This window comes from Benincasa hispida, chromosome 8, assembly GCF_027475165.1.
Source record: "Benincasa hispida cultivar pf3 chromosome 8, pf3_genome.v1.1, whole genome shotgun sequence".
Taxonomy (NCBI): Eukaryota; Viridiplantae; Streptophyta; class Magnoliopsida; order Cucurbitales; family Cucurbitaceae; genus Benincasa; species Benincasa hispida.
This window is the reverse complement of record NC_143485.1, coordinates 3,567,224-3,583,220: the sequence shown is the minus strand read 5'-3', so window position 1 is coordinate 3,583,220 and position 15,997 is coordinate 3,567,224. Positions and strand designations below refer to the sequence as shown.

The following is a 15,997-nucleotide window of genomic DNA, read 5'->3' as shown; positions in this document are numbered from 1 at the left end:
TTTTCATCAAATGAAACTTTTAGCCCTAAATGGGCCATAAAGAGGTATTTGTACGGAGAAAGGTGAACCCCCTCTCCAAGATTTCCTTTTTCCACATTTAAAGCTAATTAATTAAATAATCATTATTTAATTAATTGACACACTAATTAAATAACTATATATTAAATCACATTTAATATAGAGTTAATTAATTAACATAAATATCACATATTTATACTAGTCTCCAATCTCCATCATTTCTTAATCAATTAATTAACCATTAATTCAGTTAAATAACTATATTAAATCATATTTAATAGAAAGTTAATTAATATATAAATATCACATATTTATATGTATACATCTTTTTATGAATCCAATTCATATAAATATAATATTTGAATCTCATTCAAACATATCTCTCTTATATTGTAATTCTATATGAATCCAACTCATATGAATTTAATATTTGAATCTCATTCAAATATTTTCCTTGCATAATTTGGATTATAGATCATATCTATAATTAATCATATTAATATAAATTAAATTCCTTCAAGTGATTTGAACAATTCAAATCATTCCTCATTACTTATCCTTTAGCAAGCTAACAAAGGAACCTTATAGACCTACAGATTAAAAGTTCCAATGATATGAGATTAATTAATTAAACTCTTTAATTAAATTAATCTTAATTAATCAACATTCATTAACTTGTTGGAGTTGATGTCCTAAATCTCATATGTCTTCTAGTTTGTAATAAAATAAAAAGGTATTTTATTAACGTTTAGACCGCATTAATTCAATCCAATAAACTAAGATCCAAGGTTATTTTATGAAACTTAAACATGTATGTGGAGACATATAGGTGGATCATGTTTAAGTGATAACCTAAATGGTCTGTAATAGATGGATAAGGTTGGGTACCTTATCTTGGTGACATTACGAATACAACCTGCATGAAATCAATCCAATAAATTAAAATCCAAGGTTATTTTATGAAACTTAAACATGTATGTGGAGACATACAGGTGGATCATATTTAAGTGATAACCTAAATGATCTGTAATGGATGGATAGAGTTGGGTACCTTATCCTGGTGACACTACGAATACAACTTGCTATGTAGATGTTACAATTATTGTAAAGTACTACAAATGATTAGATCTTGATCGTTCATGTGGAGACACGCGAGCGGGGATATTCTATACAAATAATTTGTATAAGATCAGACCACGAAATGAATAGCCTCTTGTTGCATTAGAAAATGGAGAGGAAAATAAATATGCTTATCTTATACGTTAATCTCCATGCGTCGATGGTCATGCGTTGGACTAGAAAATATATAATATGCGTTTAAGCACGTATGCGATGACCATGCGCTCCTACCACAAGTTTTCTTACTTTCTCGCCAAGTATAACGAGAATGCAAGTTTCTCGGGATGATCCGAGGTCGAACACAGGGATTTGTAACTCAATTATGTTTGTGAAGTAAAGCGTTTGAGGCGGTGAATAAAAGTAAAGAGACAGAAGTTAATGGAATATGTGCTACTTCTACTCCTAACTAAACAGATTGAGCAATGGAAGTTTAACTATGAGAATTGGTAGAAATGCAGTAGTTGTTAATGCAAAATAATATTCATTATGTTAGGTTGCCCGAGTAATCCTAGCTCACCATACTAACGCATCGCACACCTCTCGGTGGCCAGTCGTATGCCTATATCTCTATATTACATGGTTGCGTCGAGCATAAGATTGTGCCTATCTTTAGGAACAAAGCTTATTTTGCTTTAGCGTGTTCCACTACTCACCTTTTCAGGCAATTAGTTGCGGTTAAATAGCTCATAGACAAGTATTGCGACGGCTCATAGACAAGCATTACTACCGCCTCACACCAAAAGAAGAAGATTAACTCATTATACTCCTGCAACGCACACCTCTCGGTGGGTTGCTACATGCGTCCTATTTCTAGGCAACATGACTGAGTATGTGATTACCTTTGATAACTAAGCGATGAATGTAAACGATGATAAAGAAGAAGAAGATGAAGAATATGGAATTGAAGGAACTAAGAGATGCATTGATTACAAAATGTATTAATGTCTTAAGCCAAAGTGTAATACAATACAGAGATTAGAGGAGAGGTGGAAGGCTAGATGAAAACAATCTCTTATTTTTCATCTGAAATGCGTCAAGACTGTTGGTGGTGCCATGGATAGATGGTGGAGAAGTCTCTCTCAAGCTCTATCTCCGACGTAACTCCGGTCGTCACTCGGAAGGGGCTGTGGTGGTGGAGAATCCTCAAAGAGTGTTTGTTCATGCTCTTATCTGTGATCACAAGGATCTGCCTTAAGGTAGAAGCTCTGATGTTTTAAAGTGAAGCTCCAAGGTGCTATTTATAGAACTCAAACGCCGACAGCATTTATAAGATTGTGTTCTGACTCACTGCTACCTTTGTCGCAGTATGGGCAATGTCAACATCACCTTATCTTGTTGATACTCCCAAGGTATGCATTCGAGCTTATTTCTCCTAAGGTGTCAACGCATTCCATCTACCTTACAAGCAGTCTTCTATCACGTTTATCACTCTGTGGACGCAACATTCCATGCGGCAAACTAATCTTTATGACAATCAACTCATGTGGTCAACCTTACGGCAGTCTAGGACTGACGCATGCGATCAATTCCTGTAATATCTGCAAAAATACACTTGACGTGGAATAACGGATGGTATAGGATTGGTGAGGATTTTTTTTGCTGATTGACGCAAGCTCACTTTTCCTCATGAATTCTTGGCATTATTGACGCATATTCTACTTATTGGCTCTCATAATTCTAAGTAAAAGGCTACAATAGCTTGTATTTCTACAAGCTATCATCTCTCTATATAACACCGTTACTAGAAGAGACTTGTATTTTACTAGGATGACCATAGGTGACTTAACCTTAATTCTGAATGAATTGTGAGCTCCTATTTGTGAGGGCAATCCTTTAACTTGCATGGGTGAGAGTTGAAGGGAACCGATGAAGGTTCCTATGCAGAATTCACTTTTTCCCGTCCTTAGGAAAAATAGACAATTTGTTTCTTTAATAGTTTATTTTGGGTCTTAAACATTGAGGCCTCAACCTCTCACTGGCTCGAGAGGTATTAGTTTATAGTTGGACTATAATTTATTTGTTCATTAGAGAAATCAGTGGTACTTAAGGAGTTAAAGGTAACTATAGGGGTAAAACGGTAATTTGACCCAACTGTAGTTATGAGCGATTTGTGAGGGTTGACTTAAAGGGAACCGATAAAGGTCCATGTACGGAGCGAGGATCGTTTCCAATTTTTGTTTTCACATAATTGTAAATTATATAACAGAAATAAGATTATGCATTATAAACTAAAATTACAGCACGTTGAATTGGGAGAAATTGGGGGGGGGAAATGGCTTACCCTGAAGAACACCTTCTTCGCGTAATTCCCTCAATCCACGATCACGAACCCTTTGTACTGGATCTCAATCTCCAAAATACAGAATCCAAATGGGCACCACTACTTGTGAACCTTCTGTATTCTCTTAAGAATGAGAATATGTAGGAGTGGTGAGCTCTGCACAATTTTGGAAGAAAGAAAGAGGATGAGACGGAAGAGAATAAAATTTATTCTCTGTGTGATTGGGAGTAAAACCAGAGAGAGTTTTTTTTTTTCCAGTTCCACACAAAAAATGGATGAAGACGACTGATCATCTCAACAACTCCTCTTACACGTACTGCTTTGAGAGAGATTAGCAAAGGGAGTTGTAACTCCTTCCCATTAATTAAATCAAAATAAAATAACTTAATTTAATTTAATCAATAATATATATATATATATATATATAGTAACCACCTTATTATATATATATACACTATATGTTATATCAAATATAACACATAACCTATAGTTTTTATATTGTATCGAACACAATATAACATATAGTTTTATTTTCTCTCATCATTACATGACATTTAATATAAATCATATTTATACTAAATTCAGTTATCTGAATCTCATCCATATAACTAATATTAAAATCATATTCAAATATTTAATTCCTCTCAAAATAAATTTTTATTATAATGTATCAAATACATTATATTAATTATATCACATGTAATTAATTTAATTAATCATATCACATATAATTAATTCCCTCAATTAATTTGAACAATTCAAATTAATTCAAAATTTAGTTCTCAATAAATCCTTGTTGAGCTATAGAGGGGACCTTATGCACCTGTTGATTGAAGATCCAGTGGTACTTGGTTAATTAATTAAACTCTTAATTAAATTACTCAACATCTATTAACTGTTAGTCACTCCACTAAAGATCGACAGCTGCACTCCTCGGACTATAGATATGTTTCTGTATCTACCTTCACAAATTGCTCGTAAGTACAGCTGAACCAAAATTAGCGTTTTCCCCTATAGTTATATCTAACTTCTTAATGAACAATAAGTCATAGTCTCACTATGACCAAGTTCCTCTTGGGTCAGGAGAGGGTGTGGCCACATTGTTCAAGCTCCGAAATCAGCCCTTAAGGGAGCAATTTATCTACTTACCCCGACATCAGGGAAGGAGTGAATTCTGTCTTGTGTAGTTGTGTTTCCAATTCCCCAATCAGACGAAGCCCCAAAATGATAAGCATATTGAGTTTGCAATCTAGCTACTCTCACCCATATAAATCAAAGGACCACCTTCATAGGCAGGAGTTCACAACTCACTCAGGATTCAGGTCATGTCACCTATAGTCATCTTGGTGAAATGCAAGTCTTTAATATTAACGGTGTTATATAATAAGACTAATCATTTCGTTGTCCGGTCTTATACAAACTCTTTGTATAGAATACCCTCGCTCACATGTCTACACATGAATGATCATGATCAAATCATTTGTAATACTTTACAACACTTGTAACATCTACAAAACGGGTTGTATCCGTAGTGTCACCATGATAAAGTACTCAGCCTTATCCATCTACTACATAACGTTTAAGTTATCATTTAAATATGATCCACCCGTATGTCTCTACATACATGTTTAAATTACATAAAATAACCTAGGATCTTAGTTTATTAGATTGAGTGTATGCTCATAAAATAACAATTATTTTATTACTAACAATTTGTTTATACAATGTTTACAATCTACGAGAATACAAGAGATTTAGTACACCAATACCAACACGACTTGTTGTTGATTGGTTATATCCATGGACATAGAAATATATCTACAATGCGAAGAGTGCAACTATCGATCTTTAATGGAGTGACTGATAGCTAATGAAGATTGATTAATTTAATTAATGAGTTTAATTAATTAATCTCATATCATTGGAAGGTCCATAAGGCTAAAGAATAGATAAGAGGAATGATTTAAATTGTTCAAGTCAATTGATGGAATAACATATTAATGAGATTAATATGATACAGTTAATTATAAATGTGATCTATAAATTAAGACAGAAATATTTAAATCTATTCAAATATTAAATTCTTATGAATTAGATTCATGAAGAATTAATTAACTAATTTTAAGAGGTGAAGGTAAATATACATGTGATGTTTATTTATTAATTAATTAACTATATATATTAAATTAGATTTAATATATATGGTTATTTAATTGGTATGTTAATTATTTGAATAAACATTATTTAATTAATTGGGCTTAAGGGTAAATTGGGAAAGACTTCTTCTCCATAAATATCCCTTTATGGCGAATTTCGGGGATGGAATTTCATTGTGAAAAAACCTAGCCTCCAATCTAGATTTCCTCTCAAACTTTTCTCAACCATTCTCCATTCTTCTTCCTCTTCCAAGATGATCGAGACCACTCTTCTACCCTTGGATTCCCAGAGAATAACAAGGTTGCACTTATGATGGTGTCCCTTGTTCGTTGAAGAAACGTTCATGAGAAGACGAAGAGGAAAACGTGGACTTCGGGATTCAACAAAGGTTTGTTGCTTTATCCCTTTGCTTCTCCTCTTAAAGCATGCTTCCTATAATATTTATCCATCATTATTTCTGTTTTCTTTGCTATTTTTGTTTCCTTAAAAACTAAAAAACAAAATGTAAGGCGATCTCACGCTTCTGCGGGAATTCGATTCCCTTCATAACTATCGATCACTCCACTAAAGATTGATAGTTGCACTCTTCACATTTTAGATATATTTCTGTGTCCACGGATATAACCAATCAGTAGTGAGTCGACCCTTAACAAATTACTCATAATTACAACAGGTCAAATTGTCGTTTCAACCCTGTAATTATATCTAACTCCTTAAGTACCACTGATTCTTCTAATGAACAAACAATTTATAGTCCAATTATAAACTGAGGCCTCTCGAGTTAGTGAGAGGTTAAAGGCTCATTGTTCAAGACCCAGAATCAGCTATTAACAGAGCAATTTATCTAATTTCTCTAAGGTCGGGAAGAAGTAAATTTCTTCTTACGTAATAGTGTTCCCAGCTCCCTACTCAGACAAATCCCCAAAATGGTATGCTTGTTGAGTTGGCTAACATGGCCACTATCACCCATATAAATCGAATAATCGCCCTCATAAACAGGAGTTCATAACTCACTCAGAATTAAGGTCAAGTCACCTATGGTCATCTAGTGAAATGTAAGTTTCTCTCTAGCAATTGTGCCATATAGAGAGATTATTCATTTCGCAGTTCGGTCTTATACAAACTCTTTGTATAGAATACCCCACTCACATGTCTTCACATGAATGATCAGGATCAGATCATTTGTAGTACTTTACAATAATTGTAACAACTACAAAGCGGGTCGTATCCATAGTGTCACCAGGATATAGTACCCGAACTCATCCATCTATTGCAGACCATTTAGATTATTACTTAAACATGATCCACCTGTATGTCAATCACATACATGTTTTAAGTTTCATAAGATAACCTTGGATCTTAGTTTATTGAATTAAATTAATACAGTTTAAATGTTAATAAAATTCTTCTTATTTTTTAAAATATATAATTTTTTTTTACAAACTACAAGATATATAATATAAGCTTTAGGACACCAAAACAAATAGGGGTGGCAAAATTTCATGTGGAGTCGAGTCCCCGACTCGATCAGAGCAAGGAATCCCCGATTTGACCAGTTGTCCCGAATTTTTTTAATTGTTAATTTATATATATATATATAACAGTAGCTTTCAGCTATTATTCTAGTTAAATATTTTTTTTCTAATTTTAAATTTCTAACATAATAAATTTGATTTTTATTAAATTTATAAAAAAAACACTAAAATATTTTTATTTATTAATTTAAACAAATATATGTAATAAAAATATTACAATTCAATGTAAATACTAAATTTAATTAATTTTAAATAATAAAATAAAAAGCAGAAAATTTTCTCCATAGGGACCAAAGTCCCCGAATGGGAATTCCCGACCTCGACCTCAACCCCTCAAAACGAGGGATTAGACAAAATCCTCATGGAGATAGGGATGGTGTGTGCATCTCCACCCCGCTCCAACCCCGTTGCCATCCCTAAAAACAACATAAGAATTGCCTAAGTGTCACTTTGACTTTCAAACAAACCTATTTAAAAAGTTAAGTGTCAAGTGTAACTTTGACGATCAAAACCACCAAAAAAGTTCCTAAAAAGTAGCTAAGTGTCACTACTCTCAAAACAACATATTTAGTGTCTAAATGTCACTTTGACTCTCAAAAGTTAAAAAAAAAATGCATAAATGTCAACTTGAACTTTCAAAACTTCCTAACAAGTTGTTAAAAAGTGGTTAAATGTTATTATGAGCATGAAAATCATGGAAAAAGTTCTAAAAAGTGTCTTAGTCACACTTTAACTACTATCAAAATAACATAAAAAAAAGTAATATGTTTGATTAGTTACATAAACAATGTAAACAGTTTAATCATTTTATGTGTCAAAATGATTGTAGTTTCATGATAATTGATATGTACTTTTGTTATTTAAGTTGGAGGTTCAAAATACCTCACTTATTGTACTAAAAACCAATACATATATTTATGTAAATTTTAATCAAAACTTGACCACATTATACTTAGGTGCATCCGGGAAAGCATCTATCGTTGTGCATCCCATTAAATTATTTTATCATAATATGATATGTGGCAAACTATTTTTATTTATTTTTGTAATATTTTAATTATTTTTTGTATGAATGATAAGAGAAGAAAGCATAAGATGCACCCTAATATTATCCTCTTTTTTCTCCATTTCAACACTTTCAACACTTAACTCAACTGCTTCGAACATGCGTGATTGAAAACATAATTCTAAAAATTAATTATAGAGGGAGGAGATAATTTCTTTAATTTAAAATGTCAAATTATTTAAAATAACAAAAAAAAATTATAATTTTAGAGAGTTGAGATAATTTTCTAATTTAGAATGTCATAAAATTATTTAAAATAATAATAAAAAATTACTTCATGTGGCCTTTGAAACATATTCTTAAAAATTTGTGATTTACCAGTACTTTTTAAAATTAGAAGACTAAAAATGTAAATTTTCAAACAATTTTTTTATTTTAAAAATGAAACATGTTTTCTTATACAACAAAATGTTGTTTAATTTTGGAAAGAGTGGATTTGACCTTATGTATATAATGATAGAAGTTTTTTTTTTTAATTTATTTTTTATTTTAAAAAATACTATTCGTACTTAAACATTTAGTAAGATAATAATTTAGTCCTTAAACTATAATTTGTAATAATTTAGTCTCTAACTTTCAAATTTCTAACAATTTAATTCTTGTTATAAAAATTATTAGTATGATTTAATGAAATTTCTAACAAGTGTAGATTGATAAATTGATTGGAAATCAAAATTATTTATAAACTATAAAGACAAAATGGTTACATAATAAAAATTGACACTTACTTTTGATGAAAATTTTCATAATAAGAACTAAATCATTACGGTTGGTAAAGTACATGGACTAAATCATTACTAATTAAAATCTATCAACTAAATTGTTATTTTTATGAAAGTTCGTGATCAATAGTATTTTTAATTTTTTTTTAAGGGTGTTAAAAAATCATGTTTACCTTTTAATATGAGATAAAAATGCAGGAAATTAAGGCTCCATTTGATAACTAGTTGATTTTTTGTTATTGTTCTTTAAAATTAAGTTTATTTCATCCACATTTCTTATAATGATTTATATTTTTCTTAAATACAAATATTGAATTCTTAGTTAAATTCAAAAAACAAAAACAATTTTTTTTTAGTTTCCAAAATTTGAGTTGATTTTTTAAACTATGAAAAGTAGATAAAAAAAAAAAAAATTTAAAAACAGAAGTGAAGTAAATAAACTTACTTTTCAAAAACAAAAATAAAAAATAAAATGATTACGTTTAAATATACTATTTCTTCCGCTTTGTACTATACACCTACTTACTACTTCAATTTAATGCCATTCTGATTCATTTTCAGCCTATCTGTAATCTGTATATTCTTCCAAATCATCGCCATTGCTACAGAAAATTGTTCGTTCTTCGCATTTGGTTTTGTAATGGGTTCTTCCATTATTTCCGGAGCAGAATCATCGTCTTCTTCCCCAAATTTCAAGGACATTACTAATTACGATGTGTTTTTGAGTTTCAGGGGAGAAGATACTCGCTCCAATTTCACCGGTCATCTTGGATGGCTTTACATCAAAGGGGAATCAATTTCTTCATAGATGAAAAGCTAGATAGAGGTGAGCAAATTTCTGAGTCCCTTCTCAAATCCATTCAGGGATCTAAGATTTCGATTGTTATTTTCTCTCAAAATTATGCTTCTTCAACTTGGTGTTTGGATGAACTGGTGAAAATAGTTGTGTATGGGATCCAAGGGACAAATAGTTTTGCCTGTATTTTATAAAGTGGATCCGTCTGAGGTTCGAAAACAAACTGGTAGGTTTGGTGAAGCATTGGCTAAATATGAACCTAATAAGACTGAAAGATGGAAGGAAGCTTTGAGTACTGTTGCTGCTTTGTCTGGTTCGGATCTAGCAACTAGGTTTATTAGGCCTTTTCATAATGATTTAGTTTTTAGTTTTTTTATTTTGAAATTTATGCTTGTTTTGGTCTTGTGATCGATTTTTCAATTATGATTTTCACTTTTCTTAAAGAAAATACTTGAATTCTTAATCAAATTCTAAAAAACAAAACTAAGTTTTTGAAAACTATTTTTCTAGATTCTGTTTGATAACCATTTGGACTCTATTTGATAACTATTTTGTTTTTTGTTTTTGAAAATAAAGTACAAATACTACTTTTATCTATTGTTTTCTTTGTTTTGTTATTTATGTTTTAGGAGTATTTTGAAGAACCAAACCATGTTTTAAAAACTAAAAGAAAAAATTTTAAAAAAAAATTGTTTTTGTTTTTCACTAGGAATTCATGTATTTAGTTAGGAAAGATGAAAGCCATAGCAAAGAAGTTGTAAGAAACAAACATAATTTGCCAAAAAAAAAAAAAAAAATTAAATGGTTACCAAATGGGACCCAAATGATTATCAAAACAGACCGGGGTTTTTTTATTTTTGTTTTTACAAATTGGGTTTATTTGCTCATAATTTTTTAATTATGGTTCATTTTTTCCTAACTAAACATTTGAATTCTTAGCTAAATTTCAAAAGCAAAAACGAGTTCTTAAAATATACTTTTTTAGGCCTCGCTTGGTATCATTTTGTTTTTTATTTTTTAAAATTAAGCTTATTTTCTCTCAAATTCTTATGATGATTTGCATCTTTCTTAAATACAAGAGTTGAATACTTAATAAAATTCCAAAAAACAAAAACAAGTTTTAAAAACTACTTTTTTAGTTTTCAAAATTTAGCTTAGATTTTAAAAACATTGGTAAAAAGTAGATAATAAATCAAGAAATTTAGAGGTAAATGGCATGTTTATATGCTTAATTTTTAAAAACAAAAGAATCAAAAGTCAAATGGTTATCAAACAAAACGCAAGTTTTCAAATTTTGGCTTGTATTTTAAAAACATTCCTAAAATGTCGAGGACAAAATATCAAAACTAATAGGTGAAAGTTGTGTTTATATACTTAATTTTCAAAAAACCAAAAATCAACAACCAAATGATTGTCCAACTTTATTTTAGTTTTCAAAACTAGACTTGGTTTTTTTTAAGACATTAGTAGAAAGTGGATAATTAAGCATAGAAATTTACAGGTGGAAGTAGTATTTATAAGCTTAATTTTCAAGAATCAAAAACCAAAAGCTCAAATAATTATCAAATGGAGGCTTAATGTTTGAAGATTCAATGTCAAAATGCAATTTAACTTCATCTACTATTTCCTATGTTCGTTACCTTTTAATTATTTGTGTACTTAATGACAGGAAAGATGAGGCTAATCTTATTCAAGAAATTGTTAAACAAGTTTTGTCTATAGTAAATTGAACACAGCTACTACAAGTAGCCAAGCATCCGGTTGGAGTTGATTCTCAACTAAGAGCCATTGAGGAGTTGGCCTCAACATGTTGTGTCCGATGGTGTTAACATGGTGGGGATACATGGCATGGGTGGCATTGGTAAGACAACTTTGGCCAAAGCTTTATACAACAAAATTGCTTATCAATTTGATGGCCACAGCTTTCTTACCAATATTAGAGAAGCCTCAGAGATATTCAATGGTATAGTTCAACTACAGGAAAAGCTACTATATGAAATCTTAGTTGTTGATTTGAAGGTTGGCAATGTGGACAAAGGAATTAATATCGTAAGAGATAGACGGTGTTCAAAGAAAGTTCTTATAGTTCTTGATGACGTGGATAGGCTTGATCAATTAGAAGCATTGGTTGGTGGGCGTGATTGGTTCGGTCAAGGTAGTAAAATCATTGTGACAACAAGGAATAAGCATTTACTTGTAAACCATCCATTTGATCAACTATATCTTGTTCAAGAGTTGGATCTCAACAAGTCCCTTGAACTTTTTAGTTGGCATGCTTTTAAGAAAACTCATCCCTCAAGTGATTATTTTGATCTTTCAAAACTTGCTATATGCTATTGCAAAGGCCTTCCTTTAGCTCTTATTATTTTGGGTTCTCTCCTTTATCAGAGAGAACGAATAATATGGAAAAGTAAATTAGATGAACTTGAAAACTCCGTCGAACCAGGTATTGAAGCTGTTTTCCTAATAAGTTTTAGGGGGCTTCATGACAATGTAAAGGAAAATTTTCTTGATATTTTCTTGAAAAGTTTTAGTGGGAGATGATGTTAACTGCATTAAGGATAAGTTAAAGGCATGTGGTCTCAATCCAGAATATGGAATTACAGTTCTCATGGATCTTTCTCTTGTTACCATTGAAGATGGCAAGATACAAATGCATGACTTAATTCGACAAATGGGTCAAACAATTGTTCGTTGTGAATCTTTTGAGCCTGAAAAAAGGAGTAGGTTGTGGATGACAGAAGAAGTTATGAAGATGTTAAAGAGAATTCAGGGAGTAACCAAACCCCCCAAAGTAATTTTATTTACTTATTTCCAAGACGTTGTGATAGGAAAGGTTAGTTAAATTCATTGTCTATCAAATGAAGTTATTAAACTTTACTTGACAAGAAAAGTCAGCTCTTGAGCCATTTACTAACAATGATAAACAATTAATCAATGCCACTAATTGCTTATTGTTGACTTCATTGAAAAGTCATAAAACACCTTTTTGAAGTGCCATTGATACTCTTCCCTTGATGATCGATTCAATAGCTAAAGAAAAGAGTCAATAAATCTGTTTATGACATTTTTTTAGTCTCATAGGATCTCACATTTGTTGTAGTGAACGTTAATTTTTTGGATTTATTACTTTGTAGGCAACAGATGCAGTTCAAGCCATAAAGGTAGACAACTACTGGAAACCGATCATGAAGATTGATCCAAAAGCTTTCAGAAACATGAAAAATCTTAGATTGCTTATCCTTCGTAGAATAACATTTTCTGCAAATATACTTGAGTATTTACCTAACAATTTAAAGTTTATTGAGTGCTCTCAATTTGAAATTGGAATTTGGTCATCTTTGCACACAAGATCGTTTGTTAATGATCAGCTTGTGGGACTAGATTTGCATCATGGCTTCATCAAACATTTAGGGAAAAGATTCAAGGTAATTATACAGCTTTCTACTAGAGTACTGTCAAAATTTTCCAACTGTGTTTATTGATTTCTTTTCCATGTGTGTTATAGAATTGTGAAAGGTTGAAGCATGTTGATCTGAGTTACTGTGCGCTCTTAAAGAAAATTCCCGACTTCTCTTCAACATTGAACCTTGAGAAATTATATCTTAGAAGCTGCAAAAGTTTGAAAATGATTCACGAGTCTGTTGGTTCTCCAAGTAAGCTTATAACATTGGACCTTGAAGATTGTGTCAACCTAGAAAAGCTTCCAAGCTACCTCATGTTGAAGTCTCTTGAAGTCTTGAATCTAAGTAGATGCATAAAACTTGAAGAAATTCCTGATTTGTGCATATGATCAAATAGCCTTAAGAAACTGTATTTGGGAGGATGCATAAATCTGAGAATAATTCATGAGTCTGTTGATTGTTCTCTTGATAACCGTATTACCTTGGACCTCAATGGCTGTGATAAACTTGAAAAGCTTCCAAATTATGCCATGTCAGAGTGCCTTGAAGTTTTGAATCTTAGTTATAGTTACAATCTTGAGGAAATTAGTACTGAATTTTCTATGGCATCAAAACTTGAGGAATTGGATCCCAAGTTTTGCTACAATTTAAGAAGGATTCATGACTTTATCGGATGTCTTTATAAGCTTGTTACCTTAGAACTTGATTCGTGTTATAAACTTGAAAAGCTTCCTAGCTACCTGAGGTTAAAATCTCTTGTTTATTTGAGTCTCATCGGGTGCAGAAAGGTTGAGCAACTTCCAGAATTTGATGAAAACATGAAATGTTCAAGGGAGATGAATTTGGACCGTACGGCCATTGCGGAGTTACCTTCATCAATTGAATATCTTAGTGGACATGAGAATTTAAGCCTAAGAGGTTGTGAAAATCTCATACTTCTTCCAGATACAATTTATTTGTTAAAGAGTCTTAAAGAACTTCGACTTAGTAGATGTTCCAAACTCGAGATGTTTCCCCAAGTCAGATCAAGCTTAAATTTTCTCCAAGAAATTAGCTTATGTTCCAAGCTGAGTATATTGGATCTTGAAAAATGCAACATTTCAAATGCAGATTTCTTGGAAACTTTATCTAATGTCTATGGTACATCCTTGAATAAGCTAAATTTGTCCGGAAACAAATTCTCTTGTCTACCATCTCTCCCCAAATTTACGGCCTTACGGTTTCTTGAATTAAGGAATTGCAAGTTTCTTCAAAACATTGCAGAGCTTCCACAAGGTTTGGAAATGGTGGATGCCAATGGCTGTGAGTTGCTGGTAATAAGTCCCGACTACATTGCTGATATAATATTTGGATCAAAGCAGGTTCCTCTTTTTTTCATCTTATGTATTTCTATTTGTTCATAGGTTTAAACTTTGGTTGATGCTTGTACTTTTGACGTTGGTTAATTTTTATCTTTCTACTTTTAGTATGTTCATTTTGATACATTTACTTTCAACTTCGATTCATTTTAGTCCTTATACATTCAAAATGTTCATTGTGATTCATATACTTTTAACTATGGTTCAATTTGGTTTTTAAACTTTTAAAAAATGACCATTTTGATTCATAGAAAACATAATGAAAATGAAAATGAGGAACCAAAATGATCACTTTAAAATGTACTAGGACCAAAATGAACAAAAATTAAAAGTACAGAACCAAATCAACGGTTTCAAAATATAGGGATCAAAATGAACCAAATTGAGCCAATAGTATATGGATCAAAGTAATATTTAAGCCTTGTACCTATATCATATCACGGTCTAGGAACTTGAATTCAGTGACTCAACAAGAAAGTTGTTCATAATGAACAGTGAGATCCCGGAATACTTCACCAATCAAACAACAGAAAGTTCAATATGTTTTAGAATTCAACACAATCCAAATAAGAGCAAGATGTGGTTGTGTGTGTCGTTTTCAAAGTGGATGAATCAGATTCATGTGAAGCTGATGCTTTTATTCGTTACGATGTATTCATTGATGGAATATCAACGACTTCTCAAGCATGTTGTTGCTCCTCAAAATCAGAATATATGTGGTTAATAACAACTCCTCTAACAACATCTAGTTTCTTGGACAACAAAGATCGAGTACACGACATCATAGTCTTGTTTGATGGGAAACATTTTAATAATAATTCTAATGTAGTAACCATAAAAAGCCATGGCATCCTTATCATTGATGAACTTCATGCAAGACAAACTGTCACCGATGTCTATAGGTGGGAGGAGTTAAGCGACAATCGGTGAGCAATCCTACATTATTATAGCTTCTTATTTTATGTTTTAGGACAAAATACATTTTTGATTCCTAAGATTTAAGATTCATGTCCATTTGAACCCTAAAGTTTTAAAACTGACATTTTAGTCCCTCATGTTTGCAAAACGTTTCTAAATGATCTTTGATTTAACTTCAAGTTAACGACATGCTTACTAGACTATTATGTGTTGAAATGGATATTGATTATATTTGTTTACATGTAAAATGTATTGGATTAATTGGAAAATAAATTAAAACTTAGTTTTGTGTCTATATTATTTGCTTCCTTTCCTTTTGTTATTTCTTCTTTTGGACTCCAATTATAATCGAAGAATATAAGGTAGAGATAGAAAAAGAAGTGTAGGGATTAGAGTCTTACTTGGTTTCATGATTTGATTTAACAGAAAGTGGAGCATTTGGCGAGGTGAACTCCAAGGATCACATCAGAAAGTTGTAAATGAAGGATATCCGATTGCTTAATACATTTAAGGTTATTTTACGGCTAATACGGCTAATACTTGTCAATTCTAATTGGCGTAGTTCATATTTGTTTGGGAATTCGGTCCAATTATTATCTCATATTCTGTTGGGAAATTCTAGC

At 31.5% G+C, this 15,997-nt stretch overlaps 1 pseudogene across 1 annotated transcript; it reads left to right on the top strand.

Annotated features, from left to right (window-relative positions):
* Positions 1-9,432: 9,432 nt before the first annotated feature.
* On the top strand, positions 9,433-14,646 carry LOC120083113 (disease resistance protein Roq1-like; annotated as a pseudogene). Its single transcript, XR_016531044.1, has 4 exons — positions 9,433-10,026; positions 11,364-12,530; positions 12,832-13,122; positions 13,203-14,646. The product of XR_016531044.1 is annotated as a disease resistance protein Roq1-like (transcript).
* The last annotated feature ends 1,351 nt before the right edge of the window (positions 14,647-15,997 follow it).